The sequence below is a fragment of the Elephas maximus genome, chromosome 27 (genome assembly GCF_024166365.1).
Source record: "Elephas maximus indicus isolate mEleMax1 chromosome 27, mEleMax1 primary haplotype, whole genome shotgun sequence".
Classification (NCBI taxonomy): domain Eukaryota; kingdom Metazoa; phylum Chordata; class Mammalia; order Proboscidea; family Elephantidae; genus Elephas; species Elephas maximus.
In genome coordinates, this window is record NC_064845.1 from 38,344,696 (window position 1) to 38,368,602 (window position 23,907).

Genomic DNA, 23,907 nt, shown 5'->3' on the forward strand with positions numbered 1-23,907 from the left:
AAATTAAAAAAGAAAAATTGTATTCAGCTTATAAACTGTTTGGAGTGTTGTTTTAAGCTTGCTTTAGTGCTTTGGAAACCCTGGTGGCGTATTGGTTAAGTCCTATGGCTGCTAACCAAAGTGTCAGCAGTTCAAATCTGACAGGTGCTCCTTGGAAATGCTATAGGGCAGCAGTACTCTGTCCTATAGGGTCACTATGAGTCGGAATCGACTCGACGTCACTAGGTTTGGTTTTCGTTTTGGTAGTACTTTGGAGCCCTTATTAGATAATGTCCCATTGCCCAGCCTCGGACAGGGAAGCCAGAAAGGCTGATGTCCTTAGATGCCTGACATGGCTTGGTAATGAGTGCAATTTAATGAACAAATCAGACAATTTGGGGCTGTAGATCTCTGGAGATTCCCATCAACATACCTCATTACTGCTCTGGAGTGACACATGGGTGAGGGGATGAGCAAAGCAGAGAAAAGGCAGCTGCAGAAGCATGTCAGCAACTGAAGACTCCAGGTGAGCAGCCAGGCACAGGCAGACCTCAGCTCAGGGGATGGAGGTCGCTAAGGAAAGGAGCTGGACTTTGCCAGGTTTTCTCAATAAAGGAAAAGAGTTGGGCTTTGTGAGCTCTACTCATTTTCCTCTATGGCTCCCTATATCCTCTGTTTGAACAGTAACTAAAAAGCGTAGCATGTCGGAAATAGCACTTGACTGGCATATGTAAATGCTGTAAAATGACAAATTTGTAGAGTAAGCCATTCTTTAACTGTCAGTTAGGGGCCTAAGTAAGTAATCCTAGAGATACCAGTAGACCAGAGTTTCTCAACCTCAATGCAGTTGACATTTTTGTCCAGATAGCTCTTGTTGTGGGGGTCGTGGGGCGGTTGTTGTAGGATGTTTAGCAGGATTACAGGCCTCTGCTCACTGGATGCCAGTAGCTCTGCCCCCCTCCCAAATTGTGACAATCAAAAATGTCCCCAGACATGCCAAATGTCTGTGGGAGGGGGGAGGGGCACCAAATTTAATCTTGAGCTGAGTTTCTCTGGGACTGTATTTTAGTGATTTAACCTCATTATGCCTCAGTTTCCCTACCTGTAAAGTAGACACAGTCTAAGGAAGCAATGTGCATAGTACCGCGGGGCAACTAGGGGGTTCTCTAAGTGCTTGGAAACAATACCTGTCTGCCCACATTTCCAGGACCCAAAGATCACTCTTAATCTTTGTGATGGCAGTGAGTGAGGGGCAGTGGGAATTTGGAGAAGGGTAAAGGCTTAGTGGTGTGGGAAACGGTGAACCCTGCTGGAATCTGAGTTTATTTGAAGGCATCCTGTCCTAGCTTATTGTGACAGTGTATTCTGGATGAAGGCTTTCTTTTAGAGAGGAAAGAAAGGGGAGGGTGGAGGAGGCAGGAAGGAGGCTGCTCAGAAGAACAGTCAGGAAAGTGCACTTGATGGGGCCATCTCGTTAATGTGAAAGAGACTCATATATCATTAGACCAGAGGACAGAGAGAAAAAGCAACCCCCAAAATCAAAATATCTTTTTAAATGACTGCTGATCCAGAAGAGTTGTTGCAGGTAATTAATGTAGACCAGAGACTGTTTGGAGAAGTCTCTTTGTTCTAGAGCCTTTATATTTCTGTCTCCTCTCTTTTGGAATATGGAAAAAAAAATGTCTTCATATACGCTTTTCATAAATGCTTTACTATGATATGTGTGTTGTTTTATTACTCTTTAGAACTTTGTGTCAGAAAGGTGAAAAAGGCTGTAATGCTCATATAGACCCAAGTGATCTACATTATTTTGATAGAAAGCACTGGCTTGACTCTAGGGATTAGGCATAAACTATCCTGGCAGGGTTGCATTCACCCTTTCTGTGTTTCTGGTCTCTGTAGCATTATACACACTTAACAAAGTTTATGACAAATGTGGACAGATCTTGGATGTAATACGTGGAGAAGCCGTCTTAGGTAGCCTTGTTTATTTATATTCTCTCTACCCTGCATTTATAGTACTAGGTGTTAAGTATTTAATAGAAGAAAGGGCACTTCCATGTAGCAGAAAGGGAACAGTGAGAGAAGCTGTTTTGGTAGATAGGTTGGTGTCTTAGTCATCTAGTGCTGCTGTAATAGAAATGCCACAAGTGGATGGCTTTAACAAAGAGAAATTTGTTCGCTCACAGTTTAGGCGTCTAAAAGTCGAAATTCATGATGCTAACTCCAGGGGAAGGCTTTTTATCTGTGCCAGCTCTTGGGGAAGGTCCTTGTCATCAATCTTCCCATCCTAGGAGCTCTCAGTGCAGGGGCCTTGGGTCGAAAGGAAGTACTCTCCTCCTGGTTCTGCATTCTTAGTGGTAGGACGTCCCCATGTCTCTGTACTCACGTCTCTCTTTTATATCTTGAAAGAGATTGATTTAAAATAGAAACAAATTTTGTAGATTGAGTTTTGCCTCACTAACATGACTGCCCCTAATCCCACCTCATTACCATCATAGAGGTAGGATTTATAATGCATAGGAAATTACATCAGATGACAGATTGGTGGACAGTCATACAATACTGGGAATCAAGGCCTAGCCGAGCTGACAGACATTTTAGGGGGACACAATTCAATCCATGACAATTGGTGTTTGAATAGTTGAAGTTTTCATTCTAGTGCTGCTCAGAGTGTGGTCCTAGCAGCATCAGCATTACCTGGGAACTTGTTAGAGATGTAAATGATTGGGGCTCAACCCAGACCTCCTGAATCAGAACCTTGGGATTGGAGCTCAATAATCTGTGTTTCAACAAGCCCTCCGTGATTCTGATGTGTGCTAAAACTTGAGAAGTACTGCTCTAGTGATGTGTGATATGGTGAAATCTTATGCGTGGTGTCTATGTGTGTATGGAGGGGCAAGGGTTAAGGAAGTGTTTTATCAGGTAGTCAGAAGATGAGTAAAGTTGTCTTGTGACATACTTTTGGATTATTCTCCTAGTCCATGGTGTAAGCCTTTAACTATGCTGTCCAATACAATAGCCACAAGCCACATGTGGCTATTTATATTTAAACTAATACAACTCAATACAATTAAAAGAAATGTAGCTATTCAGTTGAACTAGCCACCTTTCAAGTGCTCAGGAGCCACATGTGCTTAGTGCTGCCTTATTAGGGAGCACAGATGTAGAGCATGTTCATCAGCACAGAAAGTTCTATTGGACAGCACTGTTTCAGCCTGTAATGACCCCTATTTGACACATACAAGCCGGAAACCCCCACCTGTAGTGATGGTGTGTTCTAGTTAAGTCAAGACCTCAACTCATTTAAAGCAGAATTGAGTTTTGGACTTCTCTACCCTGGGGAGACTTTCAGACTGTAGTTGTATCCTGGTGAACTTTTTACCTTGTGGCGGTATCTGCCTGGTATAGAAAGTGCCGTGGGTCTGTCTCCCACATAATTGAGCGCACTGCCTCTAATATCTGCTAAGCTGTCTCTTTCCATTTGGTCTGCCCATGCCCTGACCATGGGTGCTAAAGCTTGTTTGTGCAGGGTGTCTCTTTGAATACTGCCTAGAGCTTTATAAAGAGTCTGGAAGAGGTGGCAAGAGAGTTTCACTTCTCTTTCCCCAGCATGGCTCAAAAAATTAATTCACACAATCTGAGAAGAGTTATCCTCTGAAGAATTAATTGCTAAAGTGAAATTTCAATAGACATATTACACCACAGATTTAGTAGTTAAGCCCTTTATCAACGTGGAAAAATTTTCCATTGATACTCTATTGGTATTATCAAGGAGCTCTGGTGATGCAGTGGTTAAGTGCTCAGCTGCTAACTGAAAGGTCACGGTTGGAACCCACCAGTTGCTCACAGGGAGAAAGATGGGGCAGTCTGCTTCCCTAAAGATTACAACCTTGGAAAGCCTGTGGGGCAGTCTACTCTGTCCTGTCAGGTTGCTCTGAGTTGGAATCGACTTGATCACAGTGAGTTTGGTTTTGTCATTGCTATTATCAACAATAGCAATAATTATTTAGTTGCTAAGAAATTCTCCGAATTAGAACAAATAAAAAGATGTGGAGATGCACGGTGTTTAAAAGATAAAATGGAAAGCTAACTGGGCCCATGGGAGGGGGTATGAAAGTAAAAATTTTGTGTGTCTTTAGCATTATTGCTGGAGGTGAGGGAAGGAGGTGCATAGGGGATCACATTGACCTTTGGACAGCCTTAACTTGACTGGCTCACTTCTGAGGGAGGATGTTGCTTATTCTCTTACTGCCCTCCTCTCTTTAATTTGCCTTTCTTACCCTCTTTTGTCTGCCCAGAATGTTGGAGGGGGCCCAGTGTTTCTCAAGGAGGGTGTATTGGCGTGATTTATCATTATACGGAACTGTCCTGCCCATTTCAGACATTTAGCATCACTGGTCCCTTGATGCCCATGTTACTCCAACCTAACCAAGTCATTGTGTCAACCAGAGATATCCACCCCACCCACAGTACACATTTGCAAATGCCTGTGATTGAGAATTACTGGCTGCTAAAGAGATGAGCTTGGTGTCTTTTTTGGGAGGGAGAAGTGGTTAGAGTTGGTGAAGGTGCAGGTGCTCCGAGGGGCTCGCTCATTAATTTCTGACACAACCTGGCCCCAAACAGCCGCTTCTCGCAGTGCTAGAAGTGATGCTGGGAGCTGATTTTGTTCTATTAGACTAGAAGAATTGCATTCTGCTACTGCAAGACTGAATATACCATGGACCGCCAAAAGAACAAATAAATCTGTCTTGGAAGAAGTACAACCAGACTGATTCTTAGAAGCAAGGATGGCGAGACTACGTCTTATATACATTGGACATGTCAGGAGGGATCAGTCTCTGGAGAAGGACATCATGCTTGGCAGAGTACAGGGTCAGCGGAAAAGAGGAAGACCCTCAACGAGGTGGATTGACACAGTGGCTGCAACAACGAGCTCAAGCATAACAAGGATTGTAAGGATGGCGCAGGACCAGGCAGTGTTTCGTTCTGTTGTGCATAGGGTCGCTATGAGTCGGAACCGACTCGACGGCACCTAACAACAACAACAACTGCAAGACTTGGACTCAGAGGCTGAAAATCAACAGAGGCCTCTGTTACTGCCAGGGAGGGACCTAACTCATGAGCAGGGAGATAGTTCCCGGTCTGGTGCCACTCCAGGGTGTGTCTGCACTAACATTGGTTGCTCATTCGTACTCTACTTCTTTGCCATTAACATTTCACGGCGTTTCCATTTAGGCTTCTCTTCTGGCGTCTTTGTGCTCGTGCTCGCCCTTCTTGCTCCTACAACCAACTGATGGTCTGTGTATGGACCAAACTCCAAGAAAAGCATAGACTGATAGGTTCTGTAGTAGTTATCATCCCTTTTTGCCTAAGCTCTTAAACCAGGCAATCTTATGGATGCTCATAGCTTCTCCTGGACTGTCTTAGTCATCTAGTGCTGCTGTAACAGAAGTACCACAAGTGGATGGCTTTAACAAAGAGAAATTTATTTCCTCACAACCTAGTAGGCTAGAAGTCCAAATTCAGGGCGTCAACTCCAAGGGAAGGCTTTCTGTCTTTGTGGGTTTTAGAGGAAGGCCCTGCCCTCAATCTTCCCCTGGTGGAGGAGCTTCCCAGGTGCAGGGACCCCGGGTCCAAAGGACACTCTCTACTCCTAGTGTTTCTTTCTTGGTATGAGGTTGCCCTCTCTGCTAGCTTCCCTTTCCTTTTATCTCGTGAAAGATGAATGTGGTGCAGGCCATACCTCAGGGAAACTCCCTTTACATTGAATCACTCATGTGACCTTATTAAGGGTGTTACAATCCCACCTAATCCTGTTTAACATAAAATTACCATCATACAATGGAGGAAACCAAACAATATTGGAAATCATGGTCCAGGCAAATTGATACACACATTTTTGGGGGGGGAACATAATTGAATCCATGACATGGTCCAAATATTTGTGGCCTAGGGCTACTTGCTTCAGTAAGGACTGTGGTCCTGGCAGTTTCCCTAGAAGAGAGCAGTGGAAGGATAGACTGATAGAGCATGAGACCCCTCTCCAGTGTAAACCAATAAACCAGTTGCCCTTGCATCATTTCTGACTCATGGTGACACCATGTGTGCAGAGTAGGCCTGTTCCATAGGGTTTTCAATGCCGTCAGCTTTCAGAAACAGATCAGCAGGCCTTTCTACCAAGGAGCCTCAGCGTGGCTTCGAACTACCACCCTTTTGGTTGGTAGGCAAGTGCTTAACCGTTTGCACCACCCAAGCACTCTGTCTCTAGTATGTTGCTGTTGTTGGTCACCGTCAAGTCAATTCTGACTCATAGCAAGAGCGTGCGTGCAGAGTAGAGCTGCTCTGTAGTGTTTTCAAGGCCGTGAGCTTTTAGAAGTACATCACCAGGCCTGTCTTCTAAGGCGCCTCTGGGTGGGTTCACACTTCCAACCTTTCAGCTAGTAATCGAGCACATCAGCGTTTGCACCAGTCAGGGACATCTCTCTCTGGCATACCCAGGCATAGGGACCCTTAATTGTTAACTTCCGGGATCAATACAAATAGCATTTGTGGGTTATATGCAGCATAGAGAAATGAAAGATTATTCACAAAACTTACGTGTTCTCATGTTCAGTAGCAGTTGGGGAAAAGCATGAACCCTTTCTTTTAGTTGAGACGATGGGCTGCATCTCAGTATAGAATAGTAGGGAAATTGCTAAACTGGATGATTGGGAAATGGGGAGTTGTATTTACCATATGGATAGCCTGTTTTTTCCATCTGTCAAGTATGATTCCCTCAGCCACTCATGTATCCCACGAGAATAATGGCTAGGTGACTGTCTAAATGGTGAAAGATGATTTGACACCTCTGACAAGTGTTCTTCAACAGCTGTGCTTGTAAGATTCCAGTTCTGACAAAGAAAATATCTTGGCTTCTTAGTCTATAAATAAGTTCCATATTAATGTTGTCATTTCAGGGATTACTGTCTTAGAAAGTGTACTTAAAATTTTTTTATAGTGGGTTTTGTTCATGTGAACCAATGACTGAGTGTGACTTTACAAGGGAATGCATTATAATATCACAGAAGGCTCTGTCCTGATTCCTGATTCTGTGTCAGGGTAAGAACGACGGTCCAGGTTCCATTGGGACCGGCACAGCTGTGAGCGGGGTGATCTGTGGCAGCACAAAGAGCTCATGATGTCGATGAATTCATTTAAGGCTCTAACACTGAATTCTTCTCACCGAGTAGCTGGATCCCCGTGGCACTAACAGAGAATCAGTCGGCGCTTCCTTAAAGGGATGGAGCTTTGTCGATTGGGAGTCAGCAGAGAAGGGGTGCAGCAGGGCTTCTCCAGCTGGTGGGTGAGGAGAAAGTGTAGTTTGTTACCCAGGGGTGGCCTGGGTCAGCTTTCTCACCCAGCTGCTGACTACCAAAGTGAAAAGAACAGAGAGGAATCATTTGCTCCAGTTGCTCTTCTTTCTCTTCTTGAAGATTCCTACACCCTCTATGGAATTAAAAAAGAAAAAAATGAGAAGAGAAAGAAGTACAGAATTATATGTAGTTAATTTTACTTTTATTTCTTTTGAATGAGAAGATTGATACATAGATAACCAGACATTGCCAGAAGATTAAAACCTTCAATTTTAATTTTAAATGAGCATTAGTCTTGCAGGCTAAACTAGATAAAGATAAAGCAACTCAAATCTGCGCATACATAACTTTTTTTTTTCCCAAAAATATAATTGTTCCCATAGGATCAGGAATTAACCTGCAGTAACCCTCAATGAAGATCCTGTAGGAACGGTAAAGACATCTGCTCCCTGCAGGATATAAAGAGATCCTGAGAGATTCTGAAAGATGGCTGAGAGCCTCGAGTCCTGTATCCTTGAATTCTGTCCTGCCACAGGCCTCTCCCTGTGAGACCCCTGAGGGATAAATGTGCACCAGGGGAAGGACTGTGGGTGCAGATGCTTGACTGAGGACCTGTGACTGAGAGCCCCCCACCTGTTGAGCCGCCTCACCCTTCCTGTGAGGCCCAGGAACGGGCAGTGCCTCTCAGTGCTCTCTCTCCTGAGCCCATCATTGGCTGTTGCCTTGGACTTCCAAACAACTAAAGCTGTGGCTGACTTAATGTTTTTAAATGTGACCCGTTCCTAGCAGCCCACGTCCTTCGAGGGGGCATCAGAAACAAGGAAGAAAGCAGGCAAGGGGGAGCATGATTCTCCTAGCTATCAATAGCTTTCCCTGTTGCACGAGAAAGAACACTTATTTTACTTGTTTATTTTTTTTAGCTTTAATAAAGAGAAATTTATTCTCTCCCTGTCTAAGAGGTAAAAGTCCAATTCCAGTGTTCCAGCTCCAGGGGAATGCTTTTTCTGTAGGCTTTGGGAGATGGTCCTTGTCATCAATCTTCCCCTGGTCTAGGAGCTTCTCAGCGCAGGGATCCTGGGACCAAAGGATGCACTCCCCTCCTAGCTCTTCATTCTTTTTTTTTTTTTTTTAACTTTTATTGAGCTTCAAGTGAATGTTTAAAAATCAAGTCAGACTGTCATGTATAAGTTTATATACACCTTACTCCATACTCCCTCTTGCTCTCCCCCTAATGAGTCAGCCCTTCCAGTCTCTCCTTTCGTGACAATTTTGCCAGCTTCCAACTCTCTCTACCCTCCCATCCCCCCTCCAGACAGGAGATGCCAACACAGTCTCAAGTGTCCACCTGATACAAGTAGCTCACTCTTCATCAGCATCTCTCTCCTACCCACTGTCCAGTCCCTTCCATGTCTGATGAGTTGTCTTCGGGAATGGTTCCTGTCCTGTGCCAACAGAAGGTTTGGGGACCATGACCGCCGGGATTCCTCTAGTCTCAGTCAGACCATTAAGTATGGTCTTTTTGTGAGAATTTAGGGTCTGCATCCCACTGATCTGCTGCTCCCTCAGGGGTTCTCTGTTGTGCTCCCTGTCAGGGCAGTCATCGGTTGTGGCCTGGCACCAACTGGTTCTTCTGGTCTCAGGATGATGTAAGTCTCTGGTTCATGTGGCCCTTGCTGTCTCTTGGGCTGATAGTTATCGTGTGACCTTGGTGTTCTTCATTCTCCTTTGATCCAGGTGGGTTGAAACCAATTGATGCATCTTAGATGGGCCGCTTGTTACCATTTAAGACTCCAGACGCCACATTTCAAAGTGGGATGCAGAATGTTTTCATAATAGAATTATTTTGCCAATTGACTTAGAACTCCCCTTAAACCGTGGTCCCCAAACCCCCGCCCTTGCTCCGCTGCCCTTTGAAGCATTCATTTTATCCTGGAAACTTCTTTGCTTTTGGTCCAGTCCAGTTGAGCTGACCTTCCGTGTTTTGAGTATTGTCCTTCCCTTCACCTAAAGCAGTTCTTAACTACTAACTAATCAGTAAATACCCCTCTCCCACCCTCCCTCCCTCCCTCCCCCCCTCGTAACCACAAAAGTATGTGTTCTTCTCAGTTGATACTATTTCTCAAGATCTTATAATAATGGTCTTGTACAATATTTGTCCTTTTGCCTCTGACTAATTTCGCTCAGCATAATGCCTTCCAGGTTCCTCCAAGTTATGAAATGTTTCACAGATTCGTCACTGTTCTTTATCAATGCATAGTATTCCATTGTGTGAATATACCACAATTTATTTATCCATTCATCCATTGATGGACACCTTGGTTGCTTCCAGCTTTTTGCTATTGTAAACAGAGCTGCAATAAACATGGTTGTGCATATATCTGTTTGTGTGAACGCTCTTGTTTCTCTAGGGTATATTCCGAGGAGTGGGATTTCTGGGTTGTATGGTAGTTCTATTTCTAACTTTTTAAGATAACACCAGATAGATTTCCAAAGTGCTTGTACCATTTTACATTCCCACCAGCAGTGTATAACAGTTCCAATCTCTCCGCAGCCTCTCCAGCAGTTATTATGTTGTGTTTTTTGGATTAATGCCAGCCTTGTTGGAGTGAGATGGAATCTCATCGTAGTTTTCATTTGCATTTCTCTAATGGCTAATGATCGAGAGCATTTTCTCATGTATCTGTTAGCTGCCTGAATATCTTCTTTAGTGAAGTGCGTGTTCATATCCTTTGCCCACTTCTTGATTGGGTTGTTTGTCTTTTTGTGGTTGAGTTTTCACAGAATCATATGGATTTTAGAGATCAGGCGCTGGTCGGACATGTCATAGCTGAAAATTCTTTCCCAGTCTGTAGGTGGTCTTTTTACTCTTTTGGTGAAGTCTTTAGATGAGCATAGGTGTTTGATTTTTAGGAGCTCCCAGTTATCTGGTTTCTCTTCGGCATTTTTGGTAATGTTTTGTATTCTGTTTATGCCTCGTATTAGGGCTCCTAAGGGTGTCCCTATTTTTTCTTCCATGATCTTTATCGTTTTAGTCTTTATGTTTAGGTCTTTGATCCACTTGGAGTTAGTTTTTGTACATGGAGTGAGGTATGGGTCCTGTTTTATTTTTTTGCAAATGGATATCCAGTTATGGCAGCACCATTTGTTAAAAAGACTATCTTTTCCCCAATTAACTGACACTGGGCCTTTGTCAAATATCAGCTGCTCATATGTGGATGGATTTATATCTGGGTTCTCAATTCTGTCCCATTGGTCTATGTGCCTGTTCTTGTACCAGTACCAGGCTGTTTCGACTACTGTGGCTGTATAATACATTCTAAAATCAGGTAGAGTGAGGCCTCCCACTTTCTTCTTCTTTTTCAGTAATGCTTTACTTATCCGAGAATTCTTTCCCTTCCATATGAAGCTGGTGATTTGTTTCTCCATCACATTAAAAAATGGCATTGGAATTTGGATCGGAAGTTCATTGTATGTATAGATGGCTTTTGGTAGAATAGACATTTTTACTATGTTAAGTCTTCCTACCCATGAGCAAGGCATGTTTTTCCACTTAAGTAGGCCCTTTTTAGTTTCTTGTAGTAGCACTTTGTCGTTTTGTTTGTACAGGTCTTTTACATCTTTGGTAAGATTTATTCCTAATTATTTTAACTTCTTGGGGGCTACTGTGAATGGTATTCATTTGGTTATTTCCGCTTCGATGTGCTTTTTGTTGATGTAGAGGAATCCAATTGATTTTTGTATGTTTATCTTATAACCTGAGACTCTGCCAAACTCTTCTCTTAGTTTCAGTAGTTTTCTGGAGGATTCCTTAGGGTTTTCAGTGTATAAGATCATGTCATCTGCAAATAGACATAATTTGACTTCCTCCTTGCCAATCCGGATGCCCTTTATTTCTTTCTCTAGCCTAATTGCTCTGGCTGGGACCTCTAGCATAATGTTGAATAAGAGCGGTGATAAAGGGCATCCTTGTCTGCTTCCCATTCTCAAGGGAAATGCTTTCAGGCTCTCTCCATTTAGAGTGATGTTGGCTGTTGGCTTTGTATAAAAAAAAAATTATAGATGCCCTTTACTATGTTGAGGAATTTTCCTTCAATTCCTGTTCTGGTGAGAGTTTTTATCATAAATGGGTGTTGGACGTTGTCAAATGCCTTTTCTGCTTCAATTGATAAGATCATGTGGTTTTTGTCTTTTGTTTTATTTATATGGTGGATTACATTAATGGTTTTTCTAATATTAAACCAGCCTTGCATACCTGGTATAAATCGCACTTGGTCATGGTGGATTATTTTTTTGATATGTTGTTGAATTGTATTGGCTAGAATTTTGTTGAGGATTTTTGCATCTATGTTCATGAGGGATATAGGTCTGTAATTTTCTTTTTTTGTGATGTCTTTACCTGGTTTTGGTATCAGGGAAATGGTGGCTTCATAAAATGAGTTGGGTAGTATTCCGTCATTTTCTATGCTTTGAAATACCTTTAGTAGTAGTGGTGTTAACTCTTCTCTCTGAAAGTTTGGTAGAACTCTGCAGTATAGCCATCCGGGCCAGGGTGTTTTTTTTTGTTGGGAGTTTTTTGATTACCGTTTCAATCTCTTTTTTTGTTATGGGTCTATTTAGTTGTTCTACTTCTGAATGTGTTAGTTTAGGTAGGTAGTGTTTTTCCAGGAATTCATCCATTTCTTCTAGGTTTGCAAATTTGTTTGAGTACAATTTTTTGTAATAATCTGATATGATTCTTTTAATTTCAGTTGGGTCTGTTGTGATGTGGCCCTTCTCGTTTCTTATTCGGGCTATTTGTTTCCTTTCCTGTATTTCCTTGGTCAGTCTGGCCAATGGTTTATCAATTTTGTTAATTTTTTCAAAGAACCAGCTTTTGTCTTTGTTGATTCTTTCAATTGTTTTTCTGTTCTCTAATTCATTTAGTTCAGCTCTAATTTTTATTATTTGTTTTCTTCTGGTGCCTGATGGATTCTTTTGTTGCTCACTTTCTATTTGTTCAAGGTGTAGGGACAGTTCTCTGATTTGGGCTCTTCTTTTTGTATGTGTGCATTTATCGATATAAATTGGCCTCTGAGCACTGCTTTTGCTGGGTCCCAGAGGTTTTGATAGGAAGTATTTTCATTCTCATTGCATTCTATGAATTTCCTTATTCCCTCCTTAATGTCTTCTATAACCCAGTCTTTTTTCAGGAGGATATTGTTCATTTTCCAAGTATTTGATTTCTTTTCCCTATTTTTTCTCTTATTGATTTCCACTTTTATGGCCTTGTGGTCGAGAAGATGCTTTGTAATATTTTGGTGTTTTGGATTCTACAGAGATTTGTTTTATGACCTAATATGTGGTCTGTTCTAGAGAATATTCTATGTGCACTAGAAAAAAAAGTATATTTTGCAGCTGTTGGGTGGAGTGTTCTGTATAGGTCTATGAGGTCAAGTTGGTTGATTGTAGCAATTAGGTCGTCTGTGTCTCTATTGAGCTTCTTACTGGAAGTCCTATCCTTCTCTGAAAGTGGTGTGTTGAAGTCTCCTACTGTAATTGTGGAGGTGTCTATCTCACTTTTCAGTTCTGTTAAAGTTTGTTTTATGTATCTTGCATCCCTGTCATTGGGTACATAAATATTTAATATAGTTATATCTTCCTGATCAATTGTCCCTTTAATCTTTATGTAGTGTCCTTCTTTATCGTTCGTGGTGGATTTAACTTTGAAGTCTATTTTGTCAGAAATTAACATTGCTACTCCTGCTTTTTTTTTATTTTTTGCTTGATATATTTTTTTCCATCGTTTGAGTTTTAGTTTGTTTGTGTCTCTAAGTCTAAGGTGTGTCTCTTGTAGGCAGCATATAGACGGATCGTGTTTCTTCATCCAGTCTGAGACTCTCTGTCTCTTTCTTGGTACGTTTAGTCCGTTTACATTCAGTGTAATTGTAGATAAGAATGTGTTTAGTGCTGTCATTTTGATGCCTTTTTGTGTGTGTTGTTGACAATTTCATTTTTCCACTTACTTTTTGTGCTGAGACGTTTTTCTTTGTAAATTGTGTGTTCCTCATTTTCATAGTAGTTGACTTTATGTTTGCTGAGTCGTTATGTTTTTCTTGGTTTTTATTTTGAGTTATGGAAGTGTTAGAACTCTTTGTGGTTACCTTAATATTTGCCCCTAGGTTTCTAAGTAAAAACCTAACTTGTATCGTCCTATATCGCATTTTTTTCCTCTCCATATTGCAGTTCTGTGCCTCCTGTATTTAGTCCCTCTTTTTGATTATTGTGATCTTTTACATAATGACTTCAATGGTTCCCTGTTTTGACCATTTTTTTCTTTTTAAAATTAATCTTAATTTGTTTTTGTGATTTCCTTATTTGGGTTGATATCAGGATGTTCTGTTTCGTGACCTTGTGTTGTGTTGTTATCTGATGTTATTGATTTTCTGACCAAACAATTTCCTTTAGTATTTCTTGGAGCTTTGGTTTGGTTTTTGCATATTCTCTCAGCTTGTGTTTATCTGTAAATGTTTTAATTTCGCCTTCATATTAGAGAGAGAGTTTTCCTGGATAAAGGATCCTTGGCTGGCAGTTTTTCTCCTTCAATGCTCTATATATGTCATCCCATTCCCTTCTTGACTGCATGGTTTCTGCTGACTAGTCTGAACTTATTCTTACTGATTCTCCTTTGTAGGAGACCTTTCTTTTATCCCTGGCTGCTTTTAAAATTTTCTCTTTATCTTTGGTTTTGGCAAGTTTGATGATAATATGTCTTGGTGATTTTCTTTTTGAATCAGTCTTATATGGGGTTCGATGAGCATCTTGGATAGATATTCTTTCGTCTGTCATGAAGTCAGGGAAGTTTTCTGCCAACAGATCTTCAACTATTCTCTCTGTATTTTCTGTTATCACTCCTTGTTCTGGAACTCCAAGCACACACAAGTTATTCTTCTTGATAGAGTCCCACATGATTCTTAGGGTTTCTTCATTTTTTAAAATTCTTTTATCTGATTTTTCTTCAGCTATATTGGTCAATTGCTTTATCCTCCAACTTCCCCACTCTGCATTCCATTTGTTCGATTCTGCTCAACTGACTTCCTATTGAATTGTCTAATTCTATAATTTTACTGTTAATCTTTTGGATTTCTGAATGCTGTCTCTCTATGGCTTCTTGTAGCTTATTAATTTTTCCACTATGTTCTTGAATAATCTTTTTGATTTCTTCAACTGCTTTATCAGTGTGTTCCTTGGCTTTTTCTGTTGATTGACTTATTTCATTTCTGAGTTCATCCCTGATGTCTTGAAGCATTCTGTAAATTAGTTTTTTATATTCTGTATCTGGCAATTCCAGGATTGTATCTTCCTTTAGGAAAGATTTTGATTCATTAATTTGGGGAGTTGTAGAAGCAATCATGGTCTGAGGCTTTATGTGGTTTGATATTGACTGTTGTCTCCAAGACATCTATAAGATATTGTAATGATTTATTTTATATTTGCTCACCGAGTCTTATTGTGTTTTGTTTTCTTTCAATATACATGGATGGGCTACTAGATTGCACTGTCTTGATTGTTGTAGCCTTTGAATCACTTATGTCCTCTTACCAGCTGGTTTGGGCCATTACCAGAAATATAAGCCTAAGAGTCCATTCACTATTCTTGAGTAGAATCTGATTTTGGGTCACCAAGTGTGTGGGATAGACTGTCATGTATTCTCTTAGAGGAGTGGTGGTGTTAGTTGTGTGCACCAGATTCTAGTAGCAGCAGGGGGTCACATTCCGGGGGGAGCACGATGCTGACAGGCTTCCCCGAAATGCCAGTGAGGTAGGTGTGTCTCTATTCCTAAAGCACTTTGGTGGGTGGGCTCTGCAGCTGTACTTTAGACACCCAGTGCATGTACCTCTACAGGTAGGTAGATGTCACTATCCTCAGACCCCTATGGCAGGAGGTTAGGTGGTTTGGGTGGAGCTTCAGCCCTCAGTTCCTCAGTTCCCCGTTGTGGGCCAGTGAGGGCTCTGTTTAATAGGTAGAGATATCAGTCCTGGTAAACTTGTCTTTCCAGTAATCCGCTAAAACAATTACAGTCAGATCACTATCAGAATTGCTTTGCGGTATAATAGCCACCTTGTTCCCTGTAGGGATGAAAGCCCAAGACTCTGGATCACAAATGCTTGGCTAGAGCTGGTTCTGTATTTTCAGTCCAATTTCAGGAAGTCAGGGAAGGATTCTTGGTCCCTGGCTTTTTTGTAGCTGCTTCTCTTCTCTCAGGCCAGGAGAATGGGTTAGGAAAAGACAAAACAAACAAACAAAGAAGAAAAAACCTCAGAGCACTTCACTCTCTGGCCCAGGAAATTCCAATGTTAATGAAGCTGCCTGGGAAGGGAAGGGGAGGGATCAGATAGATAGGAGAGAGTAGCACCCAGGAATGTAGACAAAGCAACTTGTCTTGCTTGGCATGACTTTTATCTGAGATTCCCAAGGGGTGTGTGGACTGTGTGCACTGGCTGGGTTGAGATTGCCCCTGAGGGTCAGGCCCACATCCTGTGCTTGTGCTGTCTCAGAAGCTGTGGTTAGTTCCTCTGCTCCCAGTCCAAAGCCCAGTACCAAGGTTCCCTGGCTGGGATGCCGCACTCCTGGCTCGAAAACCAGTCGCTGCCTCCCGGTGACTTCTCCTCCTGTCAGCTGCATCACTGCACTGCCTGCGTACACTGGCTGGGCTTCCCCCGAGGTCAGTTCAGGGGGCTAGGGCTGCACCCCGTGTTAGCACCACCTCAGGATGCTGTGCTCAGCTCCCCTGCGTCCAGTCCAAAGCCCGGCGCCAAAGTTTTCTGACAGGGACACTGGCTCCAGGCTCCGAAAACAGTCGCTGCTTCCCCGTGGTTTTTCATTCTCTCGTTAGCCCTGTCGGTGTGCAGCCTGGTTGTGCTGGCTGAGTCTCTACGGAGGTTACCCCAGGGGACTAGGGGTTAGGGCTGTGTCCCGTGCCTGCCCCGCCTCAGCAAGCCACAATCAGCAGCGCCCCTCAGCACCAGGGAACTGCAGGGGCTCAAGGCCGTGGGGTGGGTCGCGGGTTCCAGAAGCGGTTGCTGGTTCAGGGCGCAACTTTTCGCTCACCTGTCACTCAGGTCAACTCTTTACATCTGTGTTTGATGGTCAGGGTTCGTAGATTGTCATGTATGTGATCGATTCACTTGTTTTTATGAGTCTTTGTTGCAAGAGGGATCCGAGGTAGTGTCTGCCTAGTCAGCCATCTTGGCCCCCTCCACTATAGTTATTTTTAATGCATCTGTCTTCTATATCATGTGGGGCATGACAAGTTTCTTAGCCAAAAATACAATATAACTGGCCTTTATAATTACCCATGGACTAATTTCTTCTTGGAACCTTTGATTTATTCATTCTCTTTTGCTCCATACGAGTAGAGACCAAGAGTTGTATCTTAGATAGCTGTTTGCAAGCTTTTAAGACCCCAGATACTACTTACCAAACTAGGATGTAGAACATTATCTTTGTGAATGCCAATTGACTGAGTTGTCCCTGGAAGCTATGATTCCAAGCCTTCTAATCCAGTAAACCAATTCTGTGTGTTCTTTGGATATGTCTAGGAAGCCTCTGTAATAGTGCCTCCCATATGGTTTGTTATACGTGTGGATATACATAACAGCAAACAAAGGTGTATATACAGATGCCCACAGATACACCTATACAAGCCCATGCATTTACTTGCATGTGCCTTCCTATACAGGTACGTGCACCTGTATTTACCTACTTAACCACACACATATCCTTTGGTTATTTTTACTGTTGTTGCAAAATTGTATGTGTTATAGTTTTTACCAAAATTGGCCCTTTTTCTCTAAGTGTACTTCTTAGTGTCTTCATTTACCTTGGGCAAGTTGTGCTGACTGCACCCGTATTTGGGATTGTCTTTCCCATCACCGAAAGTAACAAGTGTCTACTATGTAGAAAGTGATTCCCCTTCTCTCTCCCTCCAGTCCCTGGTGAGCAGCATCAACTTTGCTTTCTGTGTTTATATCTATTCTTGATTTTTTATAATAGTGGGAGCATACAATATTTGTCTTTTTGTGATTGACTTATTTCACTCAGCATAACGTCCTCCAGATTCATCCACATTATAAAATGTTATGCAGACTCCTTATGATTCTTTATAAACCAAAAAAAAAACCCAAACCCAGTGCTTTCGAGTCGATTCTGACTCATAGTGACCCTATAGGATAGAGTAGAACTGCTCCATAGAGTTTCCAAGGAGTACCTGGCAGATTCGATGATTCTTCATAGTTGTGCAGTATTCCATTGCATGTGTTTACCGCAGTACGTTTATCCATTTCTCTGTTGATGGGCACTTTGGTGTTTCCACCTTTTTGCTATTGTGAATAATGCTGCAACAAACATGAATGTGCATATATATATTTGTGTCACTGCTCTTATATCTCTAGGATATATACCTAGGAGTGGGATTGCTGGATTATAAGGTATTTCTATTTCTAGCTTTTTGAGGAAGCACCGTACTGTTTTCCATAGTGCTTTTACCATTTTAAAATCCCACCAGCAGTGTATAAGAGTTCCAATCCCCCACAACCTCATCAGCATTTGTCGTTTCTGTTTTTTTGTTCATTGCCATTTTTGCAGGGGTTTGATGGTATCTCATTGTAGTTTTGATTGATGTCCCTTTAATGGCTAATGATCATGAACATCTTTTCATGTATTTGTTGGCTGGCTTATATGCTCTTTGAAAGTATCTGTTCATGTCCTTTGCCCATTTTCTGAATGGATTATTTGTCTTTTTGTTCTTGAGTTGTTGAAGTTTTCTATATATTTTAGAGATTAGACCATTATGAGATATGTTGTTGCCAAAGATTTTTTTCTCAGTCAATAGGCTTTCTCTTTACTCTCTTAGTAAAGTCTTTTGATGGGTATAAATATTTAATATTTATATGGTCCCAGTTATCTAATTTATGTTCTGTCATTTGTGCATTTGTAGTTTTGTTTGATGGCCTATTTATGCCAAAATTTAGGTCCCCTAGTGTCTTTTTAGTGTCTTAGGCTGGGTTCTCTGGAGAAGCAAAACCAGTAAAGCAGATAAGTAGAGGGAGAGAGAGAGAGAGATTTATATCAAGGAAATGGCTCACAGCATTATAGAGGTTGCATCATCCCACATCCGTGGATCAGGGTAGAGGCTTCTCCTGATTCATGTAGCTGCTGGGGCTGGCAAACCCAAGACTGACAGGTTGTAGAGCAGGGCTCTTGTTCGTGGGATGTGAGGATTGATGAAGCCCAAGATCAGCAGGTAAGGTGCTAGCTCAAGTCCCAAGAAACGGAGGTCAGATGAACAGGAGGCAGCTGCAGGATCCAGAGCAGGCAATAGCGTTCGGTGTGTCAAATCTATTCTTGGGATGGTCTCTAAATTCAGGTGGGATATGCTCAAGGTCATATTTTGACTCTCGTGGACTTGCTCTGATTTTCTCCAGTTTCAGCTTGAACTTGCATAGGAGCAATTGATGGTCTGTTCCACAGTCGGCCCCTGGCCTTGTTCTAACTGATGATACTGAGCTTTTCCATTCTCTCTTTCCACAGATGTAGTCAGTTTCATTTCTGTGTGTTCCATCTGGTGAGGTCCATGTGTATAGTCGCCGTTTATGTTGGTGAAAGAAGGTATTTGCAGTGAAGAAGTCATCGGTCTTGCAAAATTCTAACATTTGATATCCGGCATTGTTTCTATCACCAAGGCCATATTTTCCAACTACTGAGCGTTCTTCTTTGTTTCCATCTTTCACATTCCAATCGCCAGTAATTATCAATGCATCTTGATTGCGTGTTTGATCAATTTTAGACTGCAGCAGCTGATAAAAATCTTCTATTTCTTCATCTTTGGTCCTAGTGGTTGGTGCATAAATTTGAATAAAAGTCATAGTAACTGATCTTCCTTGTAGGCGTATGGACATTACCCTATCACTGACAGCGTTGTACTTCAGGACAGGTCTCGAAACATTCTTTTTGACGATGAATGCAACACCATTCCTCTTCAAGTTGTCATTCTCAGCAAATTTTGCTGAAGATCATTCAAAAATGGCTGCAGCAGAATATCAACAGGGAACTGCCAGAAATTCAGGCTGGTTTCAGACGAGGAAGAGGAAACAGGGATATCATTGCTCATGTCAGATGCATTGTGGCTGAAAGCAGAGAATACCAGAAGAATATTTATCTGTGTATTATTGACTATGGAAAGCATTCGACTGTGTGGATCATAACAAATTGTGGATAACATTTCAAAGAATGGGAATTCCAGAACACTTAATTGTTATCATGAGGAACCTTTACATAGATCAAGAGGCTGTTGTTTGGACAGAACAAGGGGATACTGATTAGTTTTAAGTCAGGAAAGGTGTGCGTCAGTGTTGTATCCTTTCACCATACCTATTCAGTCTGTATTCTGAGCAAATAATCTGAGAAGCTGGACTATGTGAAGAAGAACAGGGCATCAGGATTGGAGGAAGACTCATTAACAACCTGCGTTATGCAGATGACACAACCTTGCTTGCTGAAAGTGAAGAGGCCTTGAAGCACTTACTAATGAGGCTCAAAGACCACAGCCTTCAGTATGGATTGCACCTCAACATAAAGAAAACAAAAATGCTCACAACTGGACCAATGAGAAACATCATGATAAACGGGGAAAAGATCGAAGTTGTCAAGGATTTCATTTTACTTGGATCCACAATCCCCAGCCATGGAAGCACCAGTCAAGAAATCAAAAGACTCATCGCATTGGGCAAATCTGCTGCAAAGGACCTCTTTAAAGCATTTGAAGAGCAAAGATGTCACCTTGAAGAGTAAGGTGCGCCTGTCCCAAGCCATGGTATCTTCAATCGCATCATATGCATGCAAAAGCTGGACAGTGGATAAGGAAGACTGAAGAAGAATTGATGCCTTTGAATTGTGATGTTGGCAAAGGGTATTGAATATACCATGGACTGCCAAAAGAACAAACAAATCTGTCTTAGAAGAAATACAGCCAGAATGCTCCTTGGAGGCAAGGATGGTGAGACTGCGTCTTACATACTTTGGACATGTTGTCAGGAAGGATCAGTCCCTTGAGAAGGACATCATGCTAGGTAAAGTACAGGGTCAGTGGAAAAGAGGAAGACCTTCAACGAGGTGGATTGACACAGTGACTGCAACAGTGAGCTCAAGCATATCAACGGTTGTAACGATGGCTCTGGACCGGGCACTGTTTCGTTCTGTTGTGCATAGGGTTGCTACGGGACAGAACCGACTCGGCGGCACCTAATAACAACAACAACTACTACTCCTTCAATTAATAAAGCGGGTTGCCCTTAGATCTCCCCTCACCCATTGCATATTGTCTGGGGGCAATTTTAGTAGGAACTAAAAACCCCAAAACAGGTGGAATGGGACAGGTATGGAAGATGGTGAGCTACAGACCTACAAGTTAGAGTTGCCAGATGAAATACAGGACTTTCAGATATATTTGAATTTCAGATAAACTACAAATAATTTGTTAGTGTAAGTATATTCCATGCAATATTTAGGCTGTACTAAAATATTATTTGTTGTTTATCTGAAATTCAAATTGAAGTAAGACTCCTGTATTTTTAGTTGTTAAGTATGGCAATCCTCCTACAAGATCAAGCTCTCATACTCCTGTTACTGGGTGGAAACCCCAGGTTCTTACTGGTCATGACTCATATTGGGCAATAAACGAGAGACCAAGGTGGGAGAACAGGAAAGGCACCTTTATTCTGTTGTGCAAGGAAATGGAGTCAGCCAGAGCTGCTGCCACCAAGACTGCTCACCAGGGACGGGCAGGCAAGTTACTTTTAAAGGGGTTTACAAGCAGGGAGTTCATACAAGTTAAGTCAGCATCAGTCTTAATCGTACTATGCAGGTGCAATGAGGTTTATGTATAACTTCTAAGCAAAAGCAAGATTCAAATGCAAAGCTGTGGGGTGGGGAGAGCCCAGCAAAGGAAAAGATTTTTCAATACAGCCCTGTAGGGGAGGAAGCTAGGGAAAGAACACAGCACTGTGGGGGCTCTGTCTCAATTCCATTCACCCTGGAACTTGTTATCATCTCTGATGGTCACCATGCTGTGAGACCAGGAAGCTTCATGCCCTTTCTGATGGTCATGGTGCTGCCATTAACCCTGCCCTCCCTGCTGCTCTCTGCCTCCACCCCAGGCCCAAAGCCTCTGTGCCATCAGCCCTAGGCAGCCATGTGAGCAGCGTTTTGCCAGATAAGATGCCACACACTCACCTGCGGACTCCTCTTCTTTCTCCCCAACGTGCTCAGTAGAACTTTGTCCCAACACTGGCCTCCTGGAGTGTGTGTCTCCAGGTCTTTAAGCATCATTGGTGTGGGAGTTTGTGTAGGACTAGAGTGATAGACTGGTTTTGAGACTAAAGGGGGATTCTAGGTATGGGCTTAAATAAAAACAAACAAAAACAAGAAAATCCAGCACTCTGGGGAAAATATTTCTTCCTGAGCAGTCCATGTTAAAGGGATTTAGTTTGCCCCTTGGTGAGCAGCATGGGAAGGCAGATGCGAATCTACCCCCATGGGAGTGAGTGCTGGGTGGTGCAAATGGTTAACAAGCTCTGCTGCTAAACTCAAAAGTTGGAGGTTAGAGTCCACCCAGAGGCACCTTGGAAGAAAGGCCTGGAGATCTACATCTGAAAAATAAGTGATTGAAAACCCTGTGAAGAACATTTCTACTTTAATACACATGGAGTCATCACGAGTTGGGGTAGATTCCATGGCAACCAGTACTAATACAGGTAGAATTTCTCCCAAAATTAATTTTTTCAGTATTATGGATCCTATTTTTTGATTAACAAAGCAGATGAAGTCACAAGAAATAGTTCACTTGTTCATTGTGGAGCAGGAAAACAAAACATGGGTCTCCAAGGTTTCTCATAAACCAGAAAAAACAGGTTCAATTACATCTTAATCTCTTCCTCTAATTTGCTGTTTATCCTGCCGTCTAACCACAGTATGGGTGAAACTGTTGCCTGGTGCTGGGAGAAAACTACTGTCTTTGCCAGTTGTCTAAGTAGCGGAAATTTCCTGGATTCTTCGCTGAAGTTTCTCAGAGTGAGTGGACACACGCTGACTTTTTAAAAGCTAGCTGCTACTAGGGGCCAAAAGAAGTGTAAGAGAAAAATATTTATCTTCTGGGCCTCCAAGACAGGCAAAAAATTCTTCTTAAGAAAATGAACGACAATGGCCAAAATGTCCATGTTGCTCTTCATAAATTTGCATCCTGGTTCTGAAACTGCAGGTTCCTAGGGCCCAGGTGGGTTGATAAGACAGGGAGGATAGAAGGAACAAGACAGGATCTGGTCATCAGAACTGGGACCCAGTGTTGGACCAAGTGGTTCCTGCTGCCCAGCTAACCTCATCCCCCAGCTCTTCTCCTTTCTTCTCTGCTCATTATTCTCACTCAAGCTGTTTCATCCCTCCCCTCTGTGCCCATAGCCTTGCTGGCCCTTCTGCCCAGCTATCCCCACTCCATTCTCCTGGCTACTGCTTCCCATCATTTAACACTCAACAAGAGCAGTGTCTCTTCCAGGCAGCCCTCCACCCCAACCCTCCCAGGTTGTGTTAGGTACCTTTCCAGTGTGTTTGCCCAGCAGTCTCTGCCTAGCTCCAACACTGAATGAATCACAACATATAATATTTGTCTGTTTTGGTCTTAGGCTCCTCTACAGTATCTGAACACCTTGAGGCCAGAGACCATGTCTTATTCAACTCTGTACACCGGAGCGTAGCACAGTGCCTGGTCTGCGTGAGGCAGGTGTGTGTTCAGTGTATGGCTGGTTGGGAAATGACTTTGATAGACTTGAAAATGAACTCTAGTGTGGTGGCTGGAGAGATGCATATCACTCATGTCCACCGGGAGCCTGTGAGGATAGTAACGAGGGCCCGTGTGCTATTTCCAAGATTTCTAAATTCCCCTTAAATATCACACATTTATCCAGGGTAAGAAAACTCCCCGATGAAAATGTCCATTTGCATTGTTTCTGGCTGGAATTCTATAAGCCCTCTCAGATTACCCCAGGTTTTCATGAGAAGCAGAGAATGTAATCGGCTGTTAATATATGTATGTCCTTTTTTTTTTTTTTTAAGAAGTGTGCAAATTATTGCATAAGTGCAGTTTTTGGAGACAGAAAGGTATGTAAAATCACCAGTAAACTGTACAGGATAAAGAATAAAATGTTTTCCTTAGTAGTGAAAGGGTTGAGAGCCAAATTTATGTCATCATTTATTCAAATACCTATTGATTGAGCACCACTTAATGCCGGGCACAGTTTTAAGAGCTTGAGATACAGTAGTGAACACGACAGACAAGATCTGCTGCTCCCGGAGTTTACCTTCTATGGGGAGAAAGACACTGTAAACAAATAAACCAATAAACATATAAGGAACTATCTGATAATGGGAAATGCTCCCCATAGAATGGAGTCTCTGGGTGGTGCAAATGGATAAGGTGCTTAGCTGCAAATTGAAAGGTTGGTGGTTCGAATTCAAGACCTGGTGATCCACTTCCGAAACATCA

At 42.3% G+C, this 23,907-nt stretch overlaps 1 long non-coding RNA gene across 1 annotated transcript in view; it reads left to right on the forward strand.

Annotated features, from left to right (window-relative positions):
• Positions 1 to 23,342, forward strand: part of LOC126068469 (uncharacterized) — a 55,819-nt gene extending 32,477 nt beyond the window's left edge. The window contains exon 5 of the long non-coding RNA XR_007515706.1: positions 23,048 to 23,342. This is a non-coding gene — a long non-coding RNA (uncharacterized LOC126068469). The remainder of the gene's footprint in view (positions 1 to 23,047) is intronic.
• The last annotated feature ends 565 nt before the right edge of the window (positions 23,343 to 23,907 follow it).